Here is a 23,849-nt window from a genome sequence, read left to right on the forward strand (position 1 = left end):
ATACCTGCCTCTTGGGAAGGTGCTCCTGGAATGGACAGACAATGGATTTATTGTAATTGTTTTGGAGGCCCGAGAGCTCCCCAGAGGTGTTCAGGTTGAAAGTAAGGGAGTTTGTGTTCTTGAATACATCACAAAGATAAAGGATCATATTGTCTATGTTCAACGATATTGCATGTGTCTGTGGTCCCACAGGTATTCTCCATTTTCACCCACTAATAAGCATGAGAGCCACTAGCTGTTCTAGAGCCAACTCAGAGAGCAGTGGGAAGAGTAGGCAACCTTGTCTGGTGTCTCTGGTCACTGGATAAGGCTCCGATATATGCAACCTGTCTCTGCCCTGGATATGGAGTTAGTGTGGCGGAGGCAGATCCAACCAAGTGGTTGGGGGCCAAAACCCAATTGGTCAAGTGGGCAGTACATGTAGCTCCAACTTAGGTAATCATAAGCCTGTCCCAGGTCTAGGGAGAAGCAGGCTGTGTTGGGTCAGTCTCTTATCGCCATCTTTCAAAGCACATAAAGTTGTAGAATATTTAAGGAAATATTTTGCCATGTGATAAAATCATTCTGATCCACGTGGATCAGTGTCAGCAAAAGAGATTGAATGGGAGCAGCTAATGTATTTTACTGAGGATTTTACTTTTGATGAATAAAAGATAGTACAGACAGTAGGAAGCCAGATTTTCCAAATCATGGTATGTCATGGTTTAGGAAATGGCACCACAAGGACTTTGTGCTGGGTGAGCAAGAGGGAGCCATTTTCTTTGGCATCCTGATATTTCTATGCACAGCCTGTTGGAGCCTGGGGAGCAGCTTCTTGGGTGTGTTTTAATCCCTTCTTTCAATGTCTTATTCTGTGATCGGACCTTCTAGTCACGTGGCTTACAAAAGGTCCATGTCCAGGCGAGGGCACATTATTGGGGCCACCAATATAATTTACTGCAGGATGTGTGGAAGGTAGAGTTTATGTCCCCCTTCGTATTGCATAGGACCCCGTCCTCATCTCTAAGAGCTAGGATCTGGGCACCCTGTTGCTTCCTGGCTAGAAGTTGACCCAATCTATCAGGTTCTGTATGCGTACACACCTGGTGCTCAGCCCAGTCCAGGCAGTTTAGGTGTTCTATCAGATTAACATGGTTTTCCCTTTCCCTCTTCTAGTCCTGCAGCAAGAAAAGGTCTGTAATGGCCCTCCTCTCCCATCCCCCCAGCTATTTATTTGCCTCTCATGATTGAGTGTCAAGAGCTCAGTGAACTCTGTCACTACTTCAATGCAGGATTCCTGCACAACCATATTACAGGCTTCCTACTCCAACAGCGAGGAAGACGCAGTGCCTGTATTGTCTGAAAAATATGGCCTTATTATCTCTGTCAATGAGGATTTAAATGCTGCATATTCCAATCATGTGGGCTGAAGTTTCCATGTGAGCATCAGTGTTGGCACGTTCCTCCAACGTATATCAGCCGTTAACAGATTATGGCCAGAAAAGGTCTTTTCCAGATTTGAAGTACAGGCTGTCTGTGTGATAGTGATGCTGGAACATACTATTCAATCCATTTTGACATGCAGACCATGAGATGGGGAGTAAAAGGAATATTGTTTGTTGAGAGGGTGGTGGGCTTACCACAATTCACTAGGGATCAGTGCTGTAGCCAATCCGAAAAGGAATTTGCACTGCGATCTATCTAATGCTGGATCGAGGACTCAACCAATTTCAACCCGAGTAGCCACCTATCAACTGCCCATTAGGCCACTTGAGGAGAAAGAAGGACAAGAATAAGTCCTGATCCAAGTTGTGGGCATAACGGCTCCTCTACACAAACGGTTGTTCATCTAATCTCCCCCTCAATAAGATGCATCAGCCAGCTTTGTCAGTAAGGGACCAGTCAACAGAACAAGTATAAATCCATATAAATCCAGAATTTGTAAAGCGCAGCAAATCACCTGTGAGGGTTTTCACGGCCCTGAATTGTAGGCACAGGGACATTAAGTGATTTGCCCAGAATCACAGGATGTTGAGTTGAGACCAACGCCGAGACTCAAAACTGGTTCACCAGATCCAAAGTCGGCAGCTCAGGTCATTACGCTACATCCTTTTCATAGAGCTTTGATTGGTCCTGACCGAGAATCCCAAGGTCGGTGGCGACCATGGCAGTTTTCTGTTCTGGGCCGCTTAGGAGTCCCATATGTTTGCCAGGATAAAATCAAGCTTGTCAGGTGTAGACACCTGAGAGTCCACCGACTGCGAGGGTGTAGTCGAGCGTTTAGGGGATCCCTCCAGCCACAGCAGCGCCTCACCTTGGGCAGGTCAACAACCTACAGTGTAGAGCAGAAACAACGCCCGGGAGACCAGAACTCCTCCCGGGTCCATCCCACTCTTTGGCAACACTACTTTTCTTGGTGAGTGCTGGGGAGGCGGGAGAGTTCTAAGCCGATGCCAGCCCATCCAGGACCCAGATGAAAGCCCCCCCTTCCCGGCCACCTACTTTAGTGGCTCCCTGCAGGAGCATTGGGAGGCCTTTTTGGTGTTTTGGCTAGGCTGGGATGGAAGCAGGTAAAGTGCGACTGCCATCTTTGCCAGTCAGCCACGCCCCTAAAGCTACAACTTATTTTTAAATGTTACATACCAGATCCCATTACTTGACAGTCTCATATGCAGAAGTGCCTGAGCTGGCTCTATTATAGGGGCAGGTATGAGGGCTTCCCCGTAGAATGGCACTTCTCCCCCACAAGCAGCAGCATGGGTCCTCCTAGTAAATATTGAGATCTGTGTTACTGCCTGGGGGGAATCATCATTCCTTGGGTGTACCCAAACCCATTCTTGGGGGGCCTCCACCCCATTGCCCCTCAGTAGAGATGGCACTGGACAGCAAATAATGAAATTACTAAACTGTGTAATATACTTTAACAAAGAACTTTAAAATTGGATTTCAGTAACCAATCCTGCGGGCAGTAATTTTACACGCTGCTTTGGTGTTGTGTCATCAGTTACATTAAGGACAGGAACATCATCTCTCCTCCCATTCATCCATCACTCTCATGGGCTGCAATGGCGCTCATGAGCAGCATAGATCGAGGAGAAAGGAGAGCCAGATTAGTCTATTCTGGTCATCGAAAGGCAGGTGTTGTCAGAGTTAACTACTGTGACAAACGTTAACGAGAAACAGAATGACAACAATTTGATTCTAGGCCTGCTATCAGCGAGACAAGGGAGACAACCTTGTCTATTTCAATAATCTTCTGACTGTCGCTGACTGTTTCCTCTGGGAAGCACATACTGACCATATCCCACGATTATGAAACATACTGTGATTGTCATTCGGCCGAGGAGCAAAAGCATGTTCATTAAGATCAGTTTTTGAATATAAGAAATGTGGAAGTGTGTCCTTTTAGCACCTTAGTGATATTTGGAAGAGGGGTGCCAGCTTGAAAAGGAAACAAGAGGAGAGAGGGTCTAAAAACAGCGTTGAAGACGCACTAATACCAATTTTTGGCAAGCGTAATTGTCCGGATTTGATGAAACAGCAGACAATCTAAAAAAGTATAACGTGTAAAACTAAAGGCCAGATAAAGATGACAGCTGCCATTACACTCACAAAAAACCGGCATCTAGACTCGAAAGCAGAGCAGTCAAGCTGCCAACTTGTCTTCTTTATTGGTTATAAGAAAGGCAGCAAGGGAAGACAGACAATATATGAGTAGCACTTGTGTGCAGTTAATGCTGAACATGCAATTCAACTAACATGAGATATGGACCGTGCCTTGAAATCTGTGTTTTTTTCTGTTCATAGGAAAAAGGGGGTCATTCTGACCCCGGCGGTCTAAGACCGCCGGGGCCAGGGTCGGCGGGAGCACCGCCGACAGGCCGGCGGTGCCCCGCAGGGCATTCTGACCGCGGCGGTTCGGCCGCGGTCAGAAGAGGCAAACCGGCGGTCTCCTGCCGGTTTACCGCTGCCCTTAGAATCCCCCATGGCGGCGCAGCTTGCTGCGCCGCCATGGGGGATTCTGACACCCCCTACCGCCATCCTGTTCCTGGCATGGGCACGGCAGGGGCCCCCGTAAGAGGGCCCCGCAAAGTATTTCAGTGTCTGCTAAGCAGACACTGAAATACGCGACGGGTGCAACTGCACCCGTCGCACCCCTGCAACTCCGCCGGCTCAATTGTGAGCCGGCGTCCTCGTTGCAGGGGCATTTCCTCTGGGCCGGCGGGCGCTCTTTTGGAGAGCGCCCGCCGGCCCAGAGGAAATGTCTAAATGGCCGTCGCGGTCTTTTGACCGCGGTGCGGTCATTCAGCGGCGGTACCTTGGCGGACGGCCTCCGCTGTCCGCCAGGGTCATAATCAGGCCCAAAATGCCTGATGTAAAGAATTTAATTAGGAAAGGAAGCCCATATCAAATGTTGGAATTTAACATTATTATCGCGTTATATGTTTGTAATGCGGCATGAAATCTTTCAAGTGGCACCTGCTGAGCGAGATTGTCTACTTTCAGCCTGTGGCATAAGGTAAAATTATGCCCCCCCTCAGAAGAATGTGATGGGGGCACCCCAGCTTTCCATATATCATGGATACTCATTGAGCTTCCCCTTGGAGGATTGCACTCTCCTCCCCCACATTCCATGGCTGCAGAAGCCTGTGCTACACTCCTGCCTTCAACCCCACAGTTTACTTACATTAAGTTATTGCTTTCTTTGTTCCACAGTCTCTGCACTGTTGATATAGTTTAATGATTGCATCCTTTCTCTTTTGTTCCATTATCCTAAAGAAAGAGCTTAGTGAGGGTGTGGATTTTTTTATGTCAGGTTGGATATCCTTCTCTTTAGCTCTCTTTTATTAGTAAGCTTTGTTTGAGAAAATCTCTGCTCCACTTTTATATTTCTCTTCTCTTGAATGACCTTTTTAGGAGCCATGAGAGCTCAAGGAAGTTAAAATCAACATTTCAAATGAATTCACAGCGTAACCCATTTGGTCACACATTAAATCTCTGTGTTGGAAATTAAAGTTCAAAGTTTATTACAAATTTAAGGCCAAACGTATGTAAATGAGTCTCAAAAACATACTTTATAAGTACAGAATCACCAAAGGTGAAGTAAAGCATTGAATCAGATTAAATCTTCAAAGCGGAAGGCATACAAGAACCTCTAGCAGCAATACAAAAGATGACAAACAGAATTTGATGGTACGCATACAAGTCACCATCTTCTTGTCTAAGCATTTGAAAGCTAATTCAACCTAATTAGCCTAACTAAGCTACAGAGGAACTCCTAAGTATCTCTCAGGAAATATGCAGGAAAATGGAAATAATCGGATAGTGTCAGCATAACAGAAATCTCAGTAGAAGTTCTGAAAGAGAGGTGTGTGTAGCATAAAGCCACTCAACCAGATTAAGAAAATAGAGGTATGTACCTCTAAAAGTCTCAGGAGAATCCCCTCTAGTCAAATGGTAAAAGGGGTCTGTCTCTGTCTAACTAACTGGATACCAATTTAGACCCTGTAGAACCTTTGAGAGTCCACGCCATCAACAACAGTAGTTTTTCATCTTCTGTGCCCAATTTGAATTTGCAACTCCCATCAGTTTTTCATCCCACAAAACAAGCATCAAGACGACCTTGGGTATCTCCCAAATCCTGGTGCACACATACGAGTCTTTCTTTTCCTACTTCATTAGAGCTCCTTGTCCTTGCCAACATATCCCTTAACCCACTATCTCAAATACAAAACATGCCATTCACTAACTGTAGACTCTTGCAGGCATACCTGCAAATAAAGAATAATACAGCGTGAGCAGAGCTCCACATTGAAGGTTAAGCATAAAAAAAACATTTCAGGTCTTCACTTGAGCTAATTTAGTAAATAATTCAATGCACATTCAAGATACAGTTATAGTGAATTTCTCTTCATAGATATAACATAATTATGAATAACTGTGGTTATACAACTCTCAATTATAATACCACAATCCAAATGCATGCCTATAAATACACACATGTGTTATATTTCAACTAAGTAAAGCCATTCTTAAAACATACATATAAAATTGTTACCTTACTACTGGTGAATGCTCCTTGAGTATTATGATTTCAATGCATCTCTTGGCATTAGAAATGTTAAAGCGCATGATATATGTTTGTTGTTGTTCATTTTTTTAAATGACACTCTTGCAGCGCATAATGGCACTGCCAAGTTATGAGTTCTCAGTAGGTGCTTTGAAAGAGATTCACAATTGTCTTTTTTTTGTGGCCAAAGCCTCCTCAACTGAACTAGCCCTTTCCTTAAATTTAGTTAGACCTTCTTCTAGGTCAAGTTTTCTCATTATATCTGTGCCGACCTTAATGTGTACCTATTCCTGTTAGGCACTTCAGATGTCATAATTGCAGTGTGAATGATGGGAGGGGACTGGTACACTGTAGGTTTTAATGTGGGCTTCTTGGGTAGGCTGTGCCCCTTCTCTGCTGTTTTCTCTGCTATGTTTTCTCTGCTGTTGAAAATTAGAGATTGGGTTGTCTTTAATAGTTTCAGTAATATTAACACAGTTATCCACTTCAATAGTTTTAAAGATGGCTTTTGTTACCTGAGCCCTAGTTACCAGGTTCTGCTGCTCGCGCTTTGTCTATGTGCACTTTCTGGCTCCAATGCTTCATTTGACTGACATGGACCTGCACATGACCACTGCTGTCCCGGCCGGTGCCTCAGCAGAGAAATATGCAGCCTTAGCACATGAAATGAAAGGAGATGAAATAATAAGACAAATAAACATGTTAAAGAATGAGAAAGAAGGGAGACCGGATGGGATGCCAGGCAAGCCTTATAAGAAACTAGGAAATTAGTTGGTACCAATGTGGAAAACGTTTAACTTAATATTCCTTAACAAAGAAGATATTCCCCTATTTTGGAATGAAGCAACCATAATATCGATTTTAAAACCAAATAAGGATCCTAGGAAAACTGACTCCTACAGACCCTTATCGCTATTAAACGGTCTTCACAGGCATTGTAGCCAAAGGTTTTATGGATATCAACCCCTCAGGAATACATCCTGACCAAAAAGGTTTTATGCCAGGTAGACAACTCAGTGAGGTGACACACCTTATGATGGGGTCAACAGACATAGCAGAGACTTGAGGCATACCATTCGTAATAGCCACTTTGGATGCATCCAAGACCTTTAATAGGGTAAACTGGGTATAGTGTTGGGTAGTTTTAAACTCAATAAGACTTAAGGCCTGATTTATTACTTGGCAGATGGGTTACTCCATCACAACGGTGAAGGACATGCCATCCGCCAAATTCTAAATCCCATTGGATATAATGGGATTTAGATTTCGGCTGGCAGGATATCTGTCACTGTAGTGATGGGACAACCCATCTGCCAAGTTCTACATCAGGCCCTTAGTCAGAATGCAGTGAATATACTTAGTAAGATAAAACTCATAAATATAAAACTCACTCACCAAGAATGCTTATAACTGGTTCATTAACGAGTAAATTCTGTATTACAAGAGGGATGAGGCAAGGGTGCCCTTTTCCACCAATAGTATTCAACCTATACATTGAGCCACATGGATAGTCAATGCGATCAGATTGCAGCATCATTCCATTTGAGGCTTGCAGATTCACTGAGCTAAAAGATGCAGCATGACTCTAATGATTGCAAGCAAGGTCTTTACAATTAGTTTGCCAGCTTTCAGATACCAGAATTTAAATTTAAACTGGTGAAGTTGTTCATGTGGGCTAATGTTAAAATAATTAGGCCCAAGTGAAATTTAAATTACGGTAGCATAATTTGCTTAGTTTTGGGAATTTCATATTATGCTTGGTACAAGTAATTCCTGAAATTATGCCATTTTCTTACTTTGAATAATTGTGCACCATTTACTACAACACTTAGTTGTAAGTGCGCAGTAATAAAACAAATGGCCAGAACGCAATCGACTGTTGCTCGCACCACTTGTGGTTTTTGCACATTTTTGCCATCAAATGCATTCTTTTGTCAAAAAATTACAAAAGGCACATTTTACCATACAATTTAGCACTGAATGATGGATTAGCAGTAGTGGGTGGAATATCAATTACGCCACAGTAATCAGACTAATTTTGCTAATTCTGCACTACTCTTAGACGCTGAATTAATGATTATAATGCAATTACACCCGCTAAAGTAACTAAGAGTAATTTGGGTGAAAAATGCTGCCATAAGAGCACATTTAGTAAGTGTGAGCGCTTGCTCATGCTTGCTATTTGTGTTATGTTGCATTTAGCATGATTTCTTAGTGTAAAATGCATCCTTGAATCCATTCTGAATGTGAGGGTGCCTTTTGTGCTATGAAAATAGTGGTAAATGCCGGGAATAAGTTTGAGGAAAATCCAGACAGATGAGGTACTGTGAAAACCTAAAGATTTGTGATTTGTCTACTGATGGTTGCAGATATCTTCAATCAATGATTGTCATCATTCAGACACCACATGTGTGTTTTATGTATGAAAATCCTTTTTGTACCTTAGAAAATAATATATTACTTGTTTTCCATTGGTTAATAGGGTATAATAAATTGTCAATATGAGCAACTCTTCATCGTGTGTCCTTTTTCCAAAAAATGAATCGCCATATTTTTGGTAAAGTATTGACACCATGTAATGCTCTTGTATTCCCTAATGCATATCTTAACGTTCCTTGTTGTCATACTCGCATATAGTAGTGTACAGGATGCATTGGGTAGGCATTACATGGGTCAAACATGGGCATTCCCATGCACCCACCCATGTATTTTGATGCAAACTCATATTTACAAAGACTTGTAATCCTGTGTTTGCGCCAAATGGTGTGCCTGCCCGATAGACGTAACAAGGATAAATATATTTATTTTTCCTTGTTACTTCTTCTTTCAATGTGTGCTGCATTCTGTGTCAGGAGTCCTGGTTTTCGTATCCCTGAAGCAGATAAAAATTAGGCCAACCACTTGATTCATGGAGAGAGGTCCCAATACTTAGGTGCCAGCAGGATTTAGGGGTCATTGATTCCTTGCATGAGTCCTCCGCTTCAAGCAGCATCCAGGAGTTCTGTTAGAATCTTCTTCCAGCAGTGCCTTCTTCTTCAGACAGAGTCTTCCCAGGTCCAGGAATATCCTAGCGAGATGGTGGTGGGGTGCCGGATTAACCCTGTCTAATAACTAGAGAAATTCTAAAGCCATTTCTAACAATTTTCTTACAGCCCGTCACCATTTTCACCACTTCATCTTTGCCTACTGTAAAATTGACAAGAAGCCCCTCTTTCAAAATAGCAAGGCCCAGCTGCCCCAGGCACGCCTTTCTTCATTTTCTTGGCTACTCTCCTACTTTACAGGATCAAAAGTAGTTTCCCCATTCCTAAAGCTGCAGGTTTTCTTCCAACTATTTCTGTCCACTCCCAGATAGCTAATCATTAAGCAATTAACACTGATTGACCTTTTCTGGGACCCAGACGCAAACCACTGCCTTCTGAGCCAGAGGTGTTACCTCTCCCAGCTAAGGAGGTCTATTCCAGCTCTGGAGGTGTGATAGGTGGTAGAGCAGGATTTCCCCCCTCCCATGGCTGGGGACAGGCTGCTTAGAAGAGTCTTCGGAATTATTATATGAAGCCCTCCTGGAATCTCAACGTAAAAATAAGTGTGCTAAAGCTGCCCTTTGTTCTGCCAACTGTTCTTGTCTACTCCCACTTAGCTGATCCCTGCTAAATTATCAGCAGTTACCATCAACGGGCAATTCCTGTGTCAAGTGGTAGTTCATTGCTCTTTGCTCCAAAGTTGTTAACTCTCCCAGCTGAAGATGAGTATTCCCGCTTTGGAACTGCGATGAGTGTCAGAACTGTTTATAAGTCAATTCAGGCAGTCTAAAATCAATTTTCTGCTTAAGTTATAAAAAACTAACTTCACCATTCACTAGATTTTAGAAACTAAGAAAGAAATAACTTTGAGATATTTTTCTAGTAATTTCTCTAAGAAGAGGTGGAAAATAAAGATTTCAATCCTACGTAGGGCTATTAAGGAAAAGTCTAGCAAGGCCTACAGAGTGAAATAGCTTTTGACTTTTATTTCACTGTGAGGGCAGACTAGCCCTAATATGAAACATGCCCAATTTGAGTATATTAGTAACCTGCCCAGTGGGCCTACAAAGCACACTTCAAGGGTGACACTGTAGTGTGTTTAAACTGAAGCCTAGTTAGGGTGCAGTAGTGCTTCTGGCAGAAATATGTTTTGGTCACATATGTGGTTAGTGTACATTTATACTGCAGCCACACATGATTTTTAACATTCCATGTCATAAATGCACTTAAGGTACCATTTACAACAGTCTTCGTGGGGAGTTAAATACTCCAAATAGGGAATTCCATTTTACAGCATATGCTTTAACGGGAAAGCTTGGACATTTTACTATATGTTAGCAGTGGTACAGTGCACAGTGTTCTAAAGTCAGCAAATGCAGACATGCAAAAATTGAGTGACCACAGCAACAAAAATGAGGTCAGCTTAATGAGAACATCAGCTGGGAAAATATAAGATGCTAAGGAACATATTCTTTGTTCAGTCTGTAACTATACCGAAGTGTCAGTCCCTTGTGAATAAGTATGGATGTGAGGTAGGTAAGATAAATATTAATATTACATGATGGCTGTAGCCAGGCACTCACTGTAAAGTATTCTTGATGATAGATACACTAGATATTTGATGGCTATTTCAACTGTGAGCCTGTCATTGACTACAGGTTCTTTCTCTCACATGCCTTGTCCTACCGTGGGCGTCATTGAAATGGTTTTCAGCATCTATAGTTGGATGTCTCACATGGGTGTCAGTAGCCAGGGGAAGTTGGGATAGCCAGAGTCACCTGTGTCCACAGAGGTAGGAACCATGTCAAGACCAGGAGAGAGAAAGGCCAGGGTGTGACGAAAGTTGAGTGTACAGAGGCACACATACTTTTGGATACATACTGATGAGCCAGGCCCAGTCCCTCTGTAGTGTTGCCCTCATGTGTGGGACGTTGCTGTTCTACAGAATGTAGGAGTCATGTATAAAACCAGGGAACTTGGCAGTCACTTGTGAGATACTTTGGTTAGCAAGACACACCACCTGCACATTTGTAGAATAGACATTTTTACAGTTCATAAACACTTATTAATTTCTCCTGGGTGGCACCAAGGCAATGTGTGTGTCATCTATGGCCCCTATCACATGAGGGACATGTGCAAAATCGTAGAAGGTACCTTTGACAGTGGTTAAACCAGCATGTCAGGGAAACCTGATGTAGCAGGACAGATGTCTCAACAGGGCAAACAGTACATCACTCAAAACATTACTGAACATCAGCTGTGACATCCCTGCGGCCAAGCCCACAGTCATCTGGAACTACCCTGTGGCAAGAAAGTGAAGGACTGACAACACCTGTACTGTGGGAGGGATGGCATTGGGATGACGGGTGGCAGGCAACAAATCAGGCTCCAACTGGGTCACCAACTCTATGATAGTCCGACAGTTCAGGCAATACATCTGAATGACGTGTCGTCAAGCCATAGGTCTGAATGACATGTCGTCAGGTGATACGTCTGAGTGACATGTTGCTCTTCCAGGGTGGCAAGTCTGACTAGGGTCCGGCACACAGGAGCGTGTCTCATCCTTAACATTGCACTGTATCTAAGAATAGGAAGGGGAGAAGTCAGAAAAAAGCTGCATTGACTGAGTGAACACAGTAAAGCTGCATAAAAGTTACAACTTTCACCCATGACGCAGCTAACATTCAACCCCTGTTCACAACTCACACTTAAAATGGCAACCGCCTGTCCTGCATGCACAGGGCAGATGGAAGTGACCTCATACCGCCAACTTCATGGCGGTAGGCGCTCACAACCGCCATGCAACTCCTCATTAGATAACATGGTTGTCTGTGAGAGACTGGAGACAATGGTGATCGCCACTGGTGGTGACAGTGATGTCAGCGGTGGACGTGACCGCCATTTCATGTGGCAATGCTCACTTGACTCCTGACACTTCTGCACACAAGACCTCCAGTGCATGTGCTGCTGTGTTCTGACTCTGGCAGCCAAGATGCCATGTCCTGCAGGTGATAGGGCCCCAGCCTTCTCCCAGGAGGAACTTGAGAAGGTTGTGGATGGGGTCCTAACCCTGTATGGACAGTTGTATGGGGCACAATAGCAGCAGATGAATCTATTGTCACTATCCTATCTGATAGCAATGTGTATGTGGATGTAAGGAATTCGGATGTGGTGGATGGAATGGATACATGGAGATGGGTGAGGAGTCTGACCGTTAGTGGCATATAGACATGTGAGTGTTGCCATGAGATGTGTGAGATGGCTGCTGTCCACTGCTGTCCCTGTGACGCCACTCTACATGACTTTGCCCTTCTGTCTGTGTCAGACATGCAGGTCAGCGCCCATCAGAAGAAGTGGATTTGGCGGGCCAATGCCAAGCAAATGTGGACCCTGGGAGCCATGCCCGGCAGAGCACCCACTGCAGAAAGTGGTCGGAGGACCTGAGAATCTGGGCCCGGAAGACCATGGAGGCCCAGCTGGGGAAGTCCTCCCAAGGGAGGAGTGCCCGTCAGACCCTGCTCCCCCTGAGGTGGATGGGCACTTGAGGGCAGCACAGCAGCCATAAGGGGATAAGTACACACTCTCACCTCGTTAATGTGTTGCTTAGCTTAGGTACTCAATGACTGATTAGTTCTTTTCAGAATCAGATAAAGATCAAGAGACAAAGGCTACTGTTTGTTCAACCTTTCCATGCACTTTTGACAAAGCTGCTCCTATTCCAATTGCACTTACATCTACAGTTAGCATTGTCTTAAATCCAAATAAAAAAGGAACCACAATACCAGCATCTGAAATATTCATTTTAAGTTTAATAAAAACTCTTCTCTGAGATTCTCCCTACTCAATTTTTCTTCCTTTCTGCAATAATTCTCTGATTGGAACCGACTTATGCGCAAAGTCTCTCACAAAATTTGCATAGTACTCCACCAACCCCTTGAAAGATCACAATTTTTCTTTGTCATTTGGAGTTTGTGCATTAATTATTGTGCTGAAAAGATTAATTTTTGGTTTTATATCTATGCAAGTGATCAGATTACCCAGAAACTCAATCTCCTTCCCTAGGAATTTGCACTTGTCCTTCTGTAAAGTCATGGCAGCAACATCAATACTGTTCAAAACTTCACAAACTGCTTTATCGTGATCTGCAACAATTTCTCCAAAAACTAAAATGTCATTCTGGAAGCAGACCACATTACTTAGACCCAACAACAAATTCACCATCAATCTTTGGAAGACAACAGACACTGATGAAAGGCTAAATTGTAATCTGTTATATTGAAAGGTGCCATCAGTAATAATAAATGCCATCAAATGTTTGGACTCCTGATGTACCTTTACTTGGTGGCAGGCACTTTTGAGATCGAATTTTGAAAAAACTTACAATTAGACAGTTGAAATATGAGTTCATTAATGTCTGACAATGAGAAACAATCCATTATAACTGCCTTTTTGAGACGATGCAAATCAACACAAAATTGAGGAGAACCATCAGTTTTCTTTGTCACAACAACTGGTGACGCCCACTGTGTTGCTTCCACTGGCTCAGTAATCTTGTTTTCAATCATCTTGGTCCTTTCCTCAGAGACTGATTTACGGGAATGGAGTCCTTCCTTAAAGCTATTTTTTGCTGATATCCTTTTGTTTCACCTATCCTGTCTTCAAAAGTTCTTTCAAAGTCTTTGAGTAAGATGTCTACATCCTCATCTACAATCACTGACACTTGTTGAGGTCCCCTCAGACTAACAATTATGTGTAAATTATATTGATGACACCAGTCTAAAATCGGGAGACCTCCAGCTGCTACAGATATTCTTCCTTTTGTACAGCGATTATTAAATTCAATTTCTGATGTGAAGAAACCCATCACTCCAATATCAGCTCCCTGATACACTTTCAGGATAACATCTGTTGCCATGAGTTTTTTTTTATTTGTCCATACTTCCTCAAACATCCATTTAGGTATGATAGTGTACAAGAAGCCAGAGTCTTCCATCAGAACAACTGAATTGTTGTCAATCCTGAATTCCGCTTTTGGTCTTACTATCCTCTTGTCGAACTGTGGTTGTTCATTTCCAACAATCAACGATTTGTTTTCAACAGCAAACTCAGATTCCTCTAATACTGATACCCTTTTGTTAGATGCCCAGGAAACCTGTGCAAAGTGTCCTTTTTTCCAGATACTCAACACTCCTTACCCAACGCAAAACAATTTTTTGAGTCACACCTGTAACATGAACAGGCATTATGTATGTTTTGTGATGAACGTCCCTTCTCATTGACCATTTTATCATTACGTCAATTTTGATTCATATTGCATACATGGAGTTTTTTATATCACATTAGTCAACTCTAAATCATTGTCCACTTTTGCTATGGCTTGTTCAGATTTCGCTTCCACTTTTTGCATTTCTTTCATACATTTCTCTCACTCTTCCACAATCTTTGCAATTTTGATTGCTTCCTTATGAGTCGAATCACTCGCAGCCAACCGTCTCTCTTTTATTTTCCTGCTTTTGCACTGGACTATTAACTGATCTCTGATCATTTGTTCAGTCCTTAAATCAAGCCTGCATTTGGCAGCAAACTCCTTTAACCTCGCTACAGAATCATCATTGGACTCAAACGGTTTTTGTGGTTGTGTATAAAGCTTATGATGCCTCATCACAACATTGATCACTTTGGCAAAGCGATACTGTAATCTTAATTTGGCCTTCTTATGGACATCCTCTATTACATCTCCATTTTCTTCATGCACTTCAGGCAAATATTTACATAAATGCTGTCCTTCAGTATCCAGATACCCCATTAAAATTGCTTTCTTTCGAATCAGAGAAAAAGTTGTGCCCCCTAATGCATAAATATAATTTTCAAAATGTTCAGCCCAATCTTCCCATTTAATGGGCAGATCACCTTGTTGCATAAGAAAAGGGGATGGTACAGTTATTGATTGGCTTATGTTCATGATGTGGCTGGAAAATCTACAAAAACCATGAGCTAGCACTGTAACAATTTGATCTGTAGCAGTGCAACACACTAGACATTCTTGAAAACTTCCACAGTCAAGGAGGAAGTGCCGAGGATAGCAGATGGTAATAAGGAGGAGCTGTCTGTCACAAACTGGGGTAATACACAACAACTCCAGAAATGTGAGTATATACACTGGTCTATGCAGGATACACTACTATAGTATAATGTGCTAGTTCATAGATAATGGTCACAAGTGTAGATTAGTTCCTAGTATTCTCCTATAAAAGTGGTTGGCTCCTGGTGGCTGGGTATAATCACCAGATAACCTCTACATGGAGGTAGTAAAGTATATTTTCTTTCCTTTGTCCTGCGTTGTTATGAGAATACAGACAAAAAAAATAGTAGACCAGTTTGTGCACACACACAAACAGTGCTTAACCTCCTTAGAGTATGTATGCAGAGATTCATATATGTAGCTTCCAACAGCAGCTGATTATTCACTGGGGAACTATGTGTTTGCTAAGCAACATGCTTGTGACAGCTGCTTCTGACAGTGGCAAGACACAGCTGATCCTTCCCTATTAAATATATTGTTTACTGAATGACCTATCCACACAGGCGGTAATGGACAGTAACTGCAGTCTCACTAAGAACCGTAGCACTCCCGTTCTCCTTCTTCAGTAGGCTTGCAACAGATGACAGGCACGCACTGGGGATCACTTCAGTAATCTTCACTCAGAAGGCACACGCAATCGGCGGCGTGTCATCCCAATGCGCATGATAAACAGTGCTAAGCTGCCTCTGACAGGGATGTTCATGCACAAGGTCTAACGTAGATACCTCATAGCGGGGCTCATAAAATGCCACATAAATTAAATTCTTGACAGCCAAACTTCTCATGTCTCTCCACTTACCAATGAGAGAAATAAAGGTCATCGAAAGCATCTGTCCTGTCGCTGTGAAAAGACAGGGATGACACAGGCTATCTTCTACCAGCCATCAACAACTCCAGATCATGTGCCTGGCATAATCCCATCTTCGTCGCTAGAGTGAGTGTTGTAATGAGAACAAAACACTTTAGGGATAAACATTTTTATAATATTAGCAGATGATACACCTGTGCCAGTAAAGCCAGACACCTCCATCATCCTTCCCCAACCGCCTCAGAATCTGTTGACATCATCAATCCAGAACCCCAATGCCTTCATATGACCTAAGGAACATTCTATTAATGACATTCCACCAAATCCCCACTGTCCATACAAAGCCTATTACAACAATCTGGCACATCTTTTGGTAAATGTTCAACAATATCTTGCCCTTCCATGACCAAAGATTGTGCAAAACTCCATCTTTTCCTTTCAGTTCCAAATTTTAACCCATACATGGCCCGAGGTACGTATTTAATGACCTGAACCACTCTTTCCATTTAGTAGATTGTTCACCTGATGTTTGTAAATAGGTCAGAGGCAGTGTAATGGCTTGCATGAAGAATAAAAAAGTGCACAATAGGCCAGAGGAAAAACAACATAGCAGCATCAAGATGAAGCTGATGCAGATACACACAAAACTGTAAATTAGAGAGGTTAATATCTAGCCTTAAATGCCCAAGTGTATTCACTTTCTGGCAAATGTACATTAATGATGTTGTACTAACCAATGTTATGTGCAGAGTTCAACACATGCATTCAAATATCACTAGAAGGATGTAGGCTGACTAATCCAATATGGCCACCACAAAATCACAAAGCAGAAAGGCGATCGGAGCAAGTTATTCCACATCCAAAATAGCAGCCGACCAATAAGCGATGTTGCAGACAGTCACTGGGGTTACAAGAGTAAACCTCCAATGATAGCCGGCAGATGTGTTGCACCAGCAATCACAGACCAGCACAGACTGCAGCATCAGAAAAATCTCCAAAAACCAAGAGCAACCAAACACCCAATCGGTAGTGGGCTGCCATATAGTTGCCTCACATATCCTTTGGGAAGCTGCTGAAAAAGAATTCCAGAAAATCAACAAGGCACAGACAAGGAAACCAAAGATCCTGTGTGTCGCAGAAATCCATCAAATTATCGCCAGTGAAACAATTTTGTAGAGCTCATCAATGTCGATTCAAAACTCTTTACTGAAGGTAAGAAAATACCATATGAAAAGGGGACAGCTGAGGGAAAATACTGCCTCTCCTAATGATCACCAACTGCTGCAATTTGACATTCCAAACAATATGACCTCATCAATAATGCCACCAAGTTCTAAGCTGAAACAGACCAAAACAGATCACGTACACAACAGTATCCCTACTCTGCCTTCTTATGACCATTTAAAAAAATATTTTCAAGACAGCGGACCAAGTCCTGTAATGGCTGCCACAACATTTCTGTTCATTTTACGGCCAACCAGTCAGAGCGCTGGCTCCAGAAATTCCCACTTACCCAGTAAGAAGGCTTGAATTTTTGATTTTCAATCAAACTGCCATTATGATTTTAAATTTTGAACATTAATTTCTCAAAATCTGCTAAACAGATGTATGACAAATAGCAAAACGCACACTTTCTGGGTAAAGATCTAGCTTTCTGCCTAATTTGGTGTAATTCTGTTTAGTCGTGTTGGAAGTAATGCTGTCTAAAATTCCCTATAGAAACAGTGTGAGGCAATACCATTTGGCCCTTCTGTTTTTCACCGCCCCAGATGGATCACCCTAAAACATTCAAAGAAGGAATTGAGGTGGCTGAACTTTTTTTGAAAAATTTCATTTTATGAAAATTTGCCAAACAGCACAAACGTTATTCCGATGGAAACTCTGACCGCTGTGTAATATATATATATATATATATATTCAATTTAAAAAGTTGAGGTTACAGGGATGGTATAGTTAGGCTCACTTTTTAAATGTACAAAACCACAGAAATTCACCTGTTAAAGAGCTAGTTCAAGTAACTATAATTCATGCCCTAAGGTAACTATAACTCACGCCCCTGCTGTTCACAGATTTCTCCCCAATAGTTTCACTGCAAATGTTACAGTAACATTATCATTGATGTAATCAAAGATGTCATGAGTCCTGTAATTTGTGGTGTAATTAGCAGTGCAGGGCGAGGGAACGAGTTATAGTTACTTGAAATAACTCTATAACAGGTACATTTCTATGGTTCTATACGTTTATAAAGTGAGCCTAACTATAACGTCCATGTAACCTTTGTTTTTTTCAGTGAATTTCTATGTTTTTATTAAGGTTAAGTGATTTTCATTACTATACCTTAATCCAACCACTACTGCGCATGGCCTTTGGCTGCAGGGCCTGGCTTGTGGCTAGGCCCCTGCAGCCAACTCCTATAACCACCAACCCCATGCTACACACAGCCTTCAGCCGTGCGCAACAGAGGCTGGCTGCAGGACCTGGCCTGCAGGCAACCCCTATAACCACCCAACTCTGCGCTGTGCATGGCATTTGGAGTGGGCAACCCTGGACACAGCAGGAGCCAGCCCTGGGGGGGTGGTCCCTAGGGCCATAAATGGCTCCTCAAGGGGTCACGTGGCCCAATATCAGTAGCCCTAGGAAGTGGTGGTCCCCAGGGCCCGAGGGACCATGCAGCTACCTCATTAAATTTTAATATACGCCCCAGGGAGGTGATGGTCCCCGGGCTGCAGGTGGGTACATTAGATTGAGAGATGTGCCCCGGGGAGGTGGTGATCCTGGGGCTGTGGGGAATCCGGGCAGCCCCTCCATACATAATATTTTTAGTCCCTGGGCCGTGCAGGGGGCGGGCACCCCGACATTAGATTGAGAGATAAGCCCTGGGGAGGAGGTGGTCCCCAGGGCTGCAGGGGGTGGGTAAGGCAGCCCCCTGCCATTACATTGTGAGACTTACCCTGGGGAGGTGGTGGTCCCAGGGGCTGCGGGTGGCCAGTCGGCCCCACCGCATTACATTGTGAGTTGTGCCCTGGGGAGGTGCTGGTCCCTGGGGCTGCAGGATGGGGGCAGGCATCTCCCCATTAAAAATGACAATGCCCCCAGGACTTGGCCCAGCCGGGGGCTTGAGATTTAACAAGCGTGAGAGACCACATTTTAATTTTTTTATTTTTGCTGTGAATTCACAAATTCATCACAAATTTGTGGCAAAAATGTTTTTTAAAGTATTTTTTTGCCCTGTATGGGTCCCTCTGGGACCCCACACCTGAGCTAAAGGGTCAGGCAGTCCCTACCCTTGCCCCGTCTTATTTTTTAATTTTGTTTTGTGGGACCCGGCTGAAGCCGAGTCCCAAGATGGCTGACAACACTTTCTGGGTGAAGTGTTGACAACCAATCAGAGCTGTGCATTTCTCTGCATAAGCTCATTATTATTCATGAACCCTTTGAACCTCTATATATCTATATTTATTTTTATTTTTATATCTCAAAAACTACTGAACGGATTTGCAACAAACAAGAAAAAGGCTTCTTTGTGGATCAAAAGCTGCATTTCTTCCAAATTTGGTGTAATTACATTCAGCAGTTCAGGCTGTAGTCCCTCGACATGCACAGTTTTTTCGTCAAAATTTTTACTGCACATATTACATTGATTTTATCAATGATGTTATCAAAGATGTCATGAGTGTCGTAATTTGTGAGGTAATTAGCAGTGCATGGTGAGGGCGTGAGTTACAGTTACTTGAGGTAACTCTTAGTATGACTGGTGAATTTCCATGATTTCGTACGTTTAAAATGTGAGCCTAATAATAACGTTCCTGTAGCCTTTGTTTTTTTCAGTGAATTTCTATGTTTTTTTATAATTCTATTTCCTAACTATAACTTCCCTGTAACCTTTGGCTTTTTCTGTGAATTTCTATGTTTTTTGTTAACGTATAGTAATTTTCATTACTATACATTAATCAGGCCAACACCAAATAAGCACTCGTCCTTGCACCGTGCATGGCCTTCGTCTGTGCGCAGCGGATGTTGCTCATGGGACCTGGCCTGCAGCCAGACCCTGCGGCCAACCCCTCTAGCCACCCAGCCCCAGGCTGTGCACAGCCCTTCGGCCATGCACGGAGGGAATAAACCGCAGCCTTTCTGGGTGTGAGAATACGTATGAGAGGGTGTATCTGAGGGTGAGAATGGCTGTGAGAGTGTCTGTCTGGGTGTGAGAGTGCGTACATCAGTGATTTAGGGTGTGTGTCAGTGTGTGCGTGGGTCTGTGAATGGGTGCATGAGGGTCTCAGTGGGTCAGTGAGTGGGTGCATGAGTGTCTCAGTGGGTCTGTGAGTGGGTGCGTGAGGGTCTGAGTGGGGCTGTGAGTGGTGCATAAGGGTCTGAGATGGGGTGTGAGTGGAAGAAAGATTGAAAGAGAGAGAAAGAGAGTGAGAGGGGGAGAGAGACAGAGCTTTTAGGCTTTGATGTATGGTATACTTAGAATGAGATATTTCTGCACAATTTGAAAAGAAAAATGTATTTGTCATTTAAAAACAGTAAGATCACCTTTCAGTATGAGCCTTAAACATTTGAATAAAAATAAAAATGAGAGAAATGACCAGGGACATACCTTGACTCGAACCCTCAATGCTCAGTGTGAAGGTCTACTACCTTTACAATTGAGTTTTTTTTTTTTTTTTTTACCCCTTTATGGGCTATATAGGACCGCGGGTCCCTGACTATTGTTCTTATTTATTTTATACTATGCTCTTTACGTGCTATCTAGGAGCATGAGTGGAGTCTCAAGGCCTTCCCTTGGTCCCATTGCTCCAGCAAGCAGGCAGCTGATTTAAGTAGCAGTTCCCTGCTTGCTGGAGCAAAGCTTTAATCTCTGTTCCCTGCACGCATATCTACATGAAAGGAACACAGACGAAAACTTTGCATTTTGACAGCTGGACCTGTTTGACAGGTCCCGTTGTCAGAAAGCGGGGTGTTTGCTGTGACTTGGCTACAGCTGTCAAAGTTGCAGCCAAGCCACAGAAAACAGCTATGTCCTGGGGGTAGGCACCCCAGAACATAGCAGGAGCTGGCCCTGGAGGGGGTGGCGGTCCCCAGGGTCATCAATGACTCCATGAGGGGGCCGCATGGCCCCCTTTCAGCAAAAAAGAGCACCGGGGGAGGAGGTGGCTCCTGAACTGCAGGGGGAGGCCGACATGCCTCCCCCACTTAATTTAAATATAGCCCTGGTGAGGTGGTGGTCCCAAGGGCTGCGGGGGACTGTGCGGCCCCCCCTGCACCAATGTTCTTTAATGCCTCAGGGAGATGGTGGTCCCCAGGGCCGCAGGGGGGATTGTGCGGTCCCCACATTAAAAAAGATCATCGCCCGAGGTGGCAGTCTCCAGGTTTTCAGGTGGGGCCTGGGCGGACTTCCCCGTTACAAAGTTACAAATCAACATTGCTTGAAAACAATTCTTCAATTTTTTTTTGCATTATCTCTGGATCTGCCATGAATTGCAGTGAAAACATTTTTAAAAAGCTTTTTTGCCCTGGGGGCTTCCTTTGGGACCCCAGCACCAGAGCTAATGGGTCAGGGTGTCTGCACCCTGGCCACTTTTCTTTTTTTTTTACATTGTTGTCTGGGACTGGGCTTAAACCGAGTCCCAACATGGCTGACAACACTTCTTTGTTGAAGTGCTCTCAGTCAATCAGATCTCGGCAAAAGATCGGGAGGAGTCGCAAATCCTTTTGCATCCCTATATATACAAATTTGGATTTCCTTATATTTTTCAAAAACTACTGAATGGATTTACACTAAATAACAGAAAGGTTGCTTTCTGGATCAGGAGCTACCTTTCTGCCAAATTTGATGTAATTCCGTCCAGTAGTTTTGGTGCTGTCGCTGTTCAAATTCCCTATAAAAAATGAATGGGGAAAATGCATTTTGATACCCCTACCCTTTTTCTCAGCCCCCCTGGACTGATCACCCCAAAACTTTCTAGAAAGAAGCTGATGTGAGCATGAAGGTTTTTTGGTTCACAGTGGGAAGGCGAGATGGGAACTCAGTCCTGAAGGAAGACAGAGACTCCATTTGGAGTTCAGAAAGTGGCTGAAACATGTTGACCTGGATATGATGGATGATTCCCACCCTCTCAGTCCTACACTTTTAACCAACCTTACTCTAGGGAGACAAAAATAAAAAAATGAGACTTCTACTAGTTAACTGTAATTTCACTAGGTGTCCCTGCATTCCTCTAATAATTTGTGAGGTTATTTACAGCATTTTATCATCAGTATTCCAATATGTCAAAAGATCTTATTCAAAGAGATCTCACTCAGGAGCCCGTCCAGACTTGAAGCATCTTTGTCATAATGAGCAGCAGACCCAATAATGAAGCATGCTAACTCGGTATGTGAGGGTCTTGTGTCCTCTTAATGCTAAGACTTCAAAACCATTGCAATGAAGTAATCATTATTACTAAGTAGTAATACAGGAATATGAACGCCACCAAACCACTTTTGCTAAAATCAAATAGGCGGGCTGCATGAGAGACATAAAATGAACATCTTGCTCCTTCTTTGTTTAAAGTGTGCATGATGTTGCTACACTGCACCCTTACTACACCTCCTAGCTCAAGAATTCCACCTTCCATTGAAAAGGTTGTTTCATTTTCAAAGGTATTTGAGGTAAGAAGGATGGACAATTCTCACCTTATGTGAGGCCCACCTTTTAACTCAGAAGTGCTTAATTCAAGAATTCATGATAAGACAAAATTCATCGGATTTGGTGGCCTGAATTTTTTTTGGGAGCAATACAAATGTAAGGATTATTCAGACCAAAACGTAAGTAGATTTGTTCAGGTTTATTAATAATAAAGAAGCCACCCTAGCGACATATAACAGGGAAGCTCCTACATCGCAGCTTCTTCCAACGCTCCCTGTTTTAAAAAACAGCCAAGTTCGTTCCGCACGGAGCGTTCACCGAACACGTCTCGTGCTGAACCGGTTCGCGAGAGCGGCACGCGGGTAAAAGAAAATACTGCGCGCCGATGCTGCGAGCCGGAATACTACATGGGTTTTCTTCTTCCAAAAAAATCAAATGGAAGAGACAACATAAAACAGTACATTGGAAAACGATATAAACTACAATTAGAACATTGCACCAATACAAACTGTAGTTATACTAAACAATTCTGTTTAGAAAATTACAATGGATTTTAAATATTGACAATAAAACAAAAGAAAACAAGATAATAACATAAAACTGCGAGAGGCATAGTACAATTAAATTTATAACAACAATATTCTAAAGGAATAAAAAAAACATCAATACATTTATTCATCTAAATCTGTAAGGCTTACGTTTTATACGAGTACTTCTGCGTACCATGGAGAAATCATCACAAACCTTGCCTGCACCCTCACGCTCTTTGCACACATCAACTTGAAAATCACAATTTTTATGACACTCAGCTTCACCAACTAACAAGCTCATATTGGCTGGAGACCGAACTTTAACAACCTTAGACTTGTTCCACCAATGACCACCCTCAACCCTGACAGCATTTCCACATACTTTATTGACTAAAACCGGAGACGAAAACTTTGAGTCCCCTTTCTTGATGAAACCCCCAAGTTTGATTTTCACAAAATCTCCAGCATTCACCGCCAAATCAGACACTTTCCTCCTTTCATAATAATGGAGTTTTTGTGAAATTTGAGCCCTTGCTACATTCCTTCTCACAAAATGACCTAAACTTTGAACACACACCTCTTGTTTCAACAACTTGAAAATCCACACAGGCTTAAACTCAGTGGCTGGTTTCCTTCCACGTAATAGTTCGAAAGGAGAAACCAAAGTGGAAGATTGGGGTGTAGTCCTATAGAACCACAAAATTGATTGAGTAGCAGAGTGAATGT

Source organism: Pleurodeles waltl, chromosome 7 (assembly GCF_031143425.1).
Source record: "Pleurodeles waltl isolate 20211129_DDA chromosome 7, aPleWal1.hap1.20221129, whole genome shotgun sequence".
NCBI lineage: Eukaryota > Metazoa > Chordata > Amphibia > Caudata > Salamandridae > Pleurodeles > Pleurodeles waltl.